The sequence below is a fragment of the Phoenix dactylifera genome, unplaced genomic scaffold, assembly GCF_009389715.1.
Source record: "Phoenix dactylifera cultivar Barhee BC4 unplaced genomic scaffold, palm_55x_up_171113_PBpolish2nd_filt_p 000576F, whole genome shotgun sequence".
Taxonomy (NCBI): domain Eukaryota; kingdom Viridiplantae; phylum Streptophyta; class Magnoliopsida; order Arecales; family Arecaceae; genus Phoenix; species Phoenix dactylifera.
Genome location: NW_024067978.1, coordinates 33,553 through 38,894, shown reverse-complemented (window position 1 = coordinate 38,894; position 5,342 = coordinate 33,553). Strand labels below are relative to the sequence as shown.

Below are 5,342 nucleotides of genomic sequence, written 5' to 3'. Positions count from 1 at the left end.
TGCATTCGATTACCTGAAGTAGCAGCGGTACAATATGAAATAAAGTCTAGTGTGATCCAAATGCTCCCATCTTTTTATGGGCTCACCAACAAAGACCCATATAAACACTTAGATGAATTTCTTGAGATTTGCACCACTGTCAAGATTCAGAACTTCACTGATGATGCTCTGAAACTTAGATTATTTCCCTTCTCCCTTAAAGATAGAGCCAAACAATGGCTGAATTCTTTAGAAGCTAACTCGATTCGTTCTTGGGATCAAATGCAACAAGAATTCCTTAAAAAATACTTTCCTATAGGAAGAACGAACCAGTTTAGACGTGCCATTACAAGCTTCTCCCAAACCGAGGGAGAAGAATTTCATGAAACTTGGGAGAGATTTCGGGACCTAATCCGTAAATGCCCTCATCATCAAATACCTAAGTGGCAGCTAGTGCAATGTTTTTATGACGGTTTGACTGAACGAAACCGTCAGATGATCGATGCTGCATGCGGGGGGACTTTCATGCTTCGAAATGAGCATGAAGCATGGCAACTATTTGAAAATCTTAATGAAAACTCCCTCCACTATGCTTCATGTTCTCGTCAAGCACCCCTGAATTTTCAAATAAAAGGGGCCATTTGTAAAATAAGTCATTCTATGGACCTGTCTAGCAAGGTAGATGCATTGTCCCATAAGATTGACCAACTGATAATAGGAGGACATGTCGTTAGCTCTTCCCAAGCACAAGTGTGTGCTATCTGTTCTAGCCCATCGCATCCTATTCATGAGTGCCCCTCAGCACCCCAATTTCCCGAACTCGTGCAAGAACACATCAATGCTGCCCAAACACAGCCCAGACCGGGTAATGACCCATTTTCCAATACATATAACCCGGGTTGGCGGAATCATCCAATTTTTTCTTGGAGGCAGCAAGCTTCTAATACCTCCCAACCCTTCTTCCAAAATTTTCAAAACCCTCAGAATTTTCATCTCTACCGTCCCTCAACTCAATTTCAGCATCCTCCTCCTCCAACCCAAAGAAATATAGCCTTTGAGGAGAAGGTGTTGACTGCCCTTCAAGGTTTGGAGGCAAACACACAACTATTGCACTCTCACACGTATCAATTGCTAAGCTAGAATCCCAAATGGGTCAACTAGCTAATGCATTAAACAAGCGAGAGGAAGGTAAGCTTCCAAGTCAACCAATGAGTAATCCTAGGGGACAATACGTGGCACAAGAAACTCGACTAAATCATGAGCAAGCCAATGCTTTGACTACCCTAAGGAGTGGACGTATAATAGATAATAAGGTTGGGGAGGGTAACAATAAGGAAGGTGAAGAAGAAGAGAAGAATGTATCACATGAAAACCCAAAACCTTCTTCAGCTAGTCCACCATCTGCCACAACCCACATTCCAAAGGCTCCATTCCCTGAAGCACTTAATGCACCCTCTCCCTTTGGCAAGAAGGGAACTTCATTAGAAGAGATGATGGAGGTCTTCAAACAAGTTAAAATCAACCTCCCACTCCTTGATGCCATCAAACAAGTTCCCTCCTATGCCAAATTTCTCAAAGACCTTTGCACCCAAAAGCGGAAATCTAGGACACATGTGCCTAAAAAGGTCCTCCTAACTGAGCAGGTAAGTTCCATTCTCCAACACAATACCCCTCCAAAATTCAAAGACCCTGGTGCTCCCACTATTTCTTGTGTCATAGGAAATAACTCCATCGACCAAGCACTTTTAGATCTAGGGGCAAGTGTGAATCTTCTACCCTATTCAGTCTATGAAAAATTTGGATTAGGTGAATTAAAACCTACCTCGGTGTCCTTACAATTGGCTGATCGATCTGTGAAGATACCACGGGGGATGATTGAAGATGTTCTTGTCAAGGTAGACAAATTCTATTTTCCAGTAGATTTTATCGTCCTTGATATGGAACATGTGCCCAACCTAAAAAAACAAATCCCTGTGATCCTTGGTCGTCCCTTTTTAGCAACAGCCAATGCATGTATCAACTGTAGAACTGGAGCAATGGATATATCATTTGGGAACATGAAAATTAAATTGAATGTGTTTCATGCCGCTGACCAACATGTGAGGGAAGACGAATGTTGCCTAATTGACGAAATGGATGATCTTGTAGAGGAAGCCCTTCCCTATATCTTAGCAGATGACCCCCTAGAGGCATGCTTGGCCCATTTTGACATTGACAACTTTGACATAGACAAGGCCATAGAAGAAGTCAACATCTGACTCGACAATCAATCTCCCATGAGTTCCCTTCCTTGGAAGATCCGACCTGAACCTCTTCCCCCCATTGCTAGCGCACCACTTTGTCCTTCCATTGATTCTCCACCTAAACTCGAGTTGAAGCCACTTCCGACAACTCTTAAGTATGCCTTTCTAGGACCAGAAGATACCCTTCCTGTAATCATCGCGGCCAACTTATCTACTGAACAGGAGGGTAAACTTTTAAGGGTGCTAGAAGAGAATAAACATGCCATAGGATGGTCTGTAGCCGATTTGAAAGGGGTTGACCCCTCTGTTTGTATGCATCGAATTCATCTCGAAGATGATGCAAAGCCCACCCGAGAAATGCAAAGAAGACTCAATCCTAACATGAAGGAGGTAGTCAAGAAAGAAGTGGTGAAGTTATTAGATGCCGGAATCATTTATCCAATTTCTGATAGTAAGTGGATGAGTCCGACACAAGTGGTACCTAAGAAATCAGGTATCACTGTGGTTGAAAATACGGAAGGAGAATTGATACAAACACGCACAACCACGGGTTGGCGCGTGTGTATTGACTACAGAAAACTTAATTCAATGACTAGGAAGGACCATTTCCCTCTACCTTTCATAGATCAAATTTTGGAACGGTTGGCTGGTCAAGGTTTCTACTGCTTCTTAGATGGTTATTCTGGATATAATCAAGTACCTGTTTACCCGGACGATCTAGACAAAACCACTTTTACTTGCCCATTTGGGACATTTGCATATAGGAGGATGCCTTTTGGATTATGCAATGCACCCGCAACTTTTCAACGATGCATGATGGCCATTTTTTTAGATATGGTGGAAAACTTTCTAGAAGTGTTCATTGATGATTTCTCAGTTTTTGGCCTATCCTTTGACGATTATCTGGACAATTTGACCTTAGTTTTGAAAAGATGTAAGGAGACCAACCTAGTATTAAGTTGGAAAAAGAGCCATTTCATGGTCCAAGAAGGCATAGTTTTAGGACACGTCGTGTTCAAGAGGGGCATTGAAGTAGATAAAGCCAAAGTCAATCTTATTTCCAATCTCCCTCCACCCAAAACTGTGAAACAAATCCGATCATTCCTTGGCCATGCTGGTTTCTACCGTCGCTTCATTCAGGATTTCAGCAAGATTTCCAAACCCTTGTGCAATCTTCTTGCTAAGGACACTCCCTTTGTCTTTGATAAAGCATGCGGGAGGCATTTAAAAATCTTCGCTTGAAATTAACCACTGCACCTATCATACAGCCCCCTAATTGGACCCTTCCATTTGAACTGATGTGTGACGCATCCGACTATGCCATTGGGGCAGTTTTAGGGCAACGGCTAGATAAGGTACCTCATGTCATCTACTACGCTAGTAAAGCACTCTCAGATGCACAATTGAACTACACCACCACTGAGAAAGAATTGCTAGCTGTAGTATTCGCGCTAGACAAGTTTCGATCTTACCTATTAGGATCCAAGGTTACCGTATTCACTGATCATGCTGCCCTTCGACACCTTCTTGCAAAGAAGGACACCAAACTCCGTCTGATTCGATGGATTCTTTTACTACAAGAATTTGACCTAAAAATTCGTGACAAGAAAGGAACTGCAAATGTCGTAGCAGACCACTTATCTAGGATTCTTCTTGAGCCCTCTAAGAATACCTCACCCTTACATGATGCTTTCCCAGATGAACAATTATTTGGGGTACAAGGAATGAAAACGCCATGGTTTGCAAACATAGTAAATTACCTTGCCATAGGACGAATTCCTGATGATTGGTCAACTCAAGACAAGAACCGATTCTTTTCACAAGTAGAGTTCTATTATTGGGATGATCCCGATCTATTCAAGTATTGTCCCGATCAAGTAATCCGTCGATGTGTCCCCGAATGCGAATTTCAAAGTATTCTTTCATTCTGCCATTCACAAGCTTGTGGGGGACATTTTGGGGATAGAAAAACTGCAGCAAAAGTTTTACAGAGTGGATTTTATTGGCCCACACTTTTTAAAAATGCCCATAACTTTTTCCAAACTTGTGAACGGTGCCAACGGATGGGTACCATCTCCCATAGAGATATGATGCCTCTCAATCCTATTTTAATTGTAGAAATCTTTGATGTATGGGGTATTGACTTTATGGGCCCTTTCCCACCATCCTTTTGTTTCGAATACATTCTGGTAGGGGTTGATTATGTTTCAAAATGGGTAGAAGCTGTCGCCACTAAAACTAATGACCACAAGGTTGTGATTAAATTTTTACATGAAAACATCTTTTGTCGTTTTGGCATACCCCGAGCCATCATCAGTGATGGGGGATCTCATTTTTGCAACCGGTCTTTCGAGGCTTTGGCTCGCAAATATAACATCACCCACAAAGTTGCTACCCCATATCATCCCCAAACGAGTGGACAAGTCGAGGTGTCCAATAGGGAGTTAAAACACATCTTAGAAAAAACGGTTCGTCCCGATAGGAAAGATTGGTCTCAAAGGATAAATGATGCACTCTGGGCCTATCGTACTGCCTACAAAACTCCTATTGGCATGTCTCCCTACCGATTAGTTTTTGGAAAAGCTTGTCACTTACCGGTAGAACTTGAACATAGAGCTTTCTGGGCTATCAAAAAGTTTAACTTAGATATGGCAGTAGCTGGTCCTCACCGAAAACTCCAACTAAGTGAACTTGAAGAATTGCGCAATGAGGCTTATGAAAATGCTAAAATTTATAAAGCAAGGACTAAGGCTTTTCATGATAAAAATATTAACCGTAAGTCCTTCGAACCTGGTCAAAAGGTTTGGCTATTCAATTCAAAGTTGCGACTCTTCCCGGGTAAACTTCGCTCTAGGTGGGATGGACCATTCGTAGTGAAAAAGGTTTTTCCTTATGGTGCAGTAGAGATCCAACACCTCAATGGTGGACATATTTTAAAAGTCAATGGTCAAAGGTTAAAACATTATGTGGACTGTGTTACCGATGGGCAATTGATCGAATCCCTTAATTTGACGAACCCTGTTTATCAAAATAATTAAGGATGCACCGTGTCTGGCTGAAGACAATAAACTTAGCGCTTGTTGGGAGGCAACACAATTCTCTTAAATTTTTTTAACATTG

General features: G+C 41.9%; 1 non-coding gene across 1 annotated transcript; it reads right to left on the bottom strand.

Moving 5' to 3' along the window:
• Positions 1-310: 310 nt before the first annotated feature.
• LOC120106589 lies at positions 311-416 on the bottom strand. The gene has a single exon (XR_005508705.1). It is a non-coding gene; the product is annotated as a small nucleolar RNA R71 (small nucleolar RNA).
• Between the last annotated feature and the right edge of the window lie 4,926 nt (positions 417-5,342).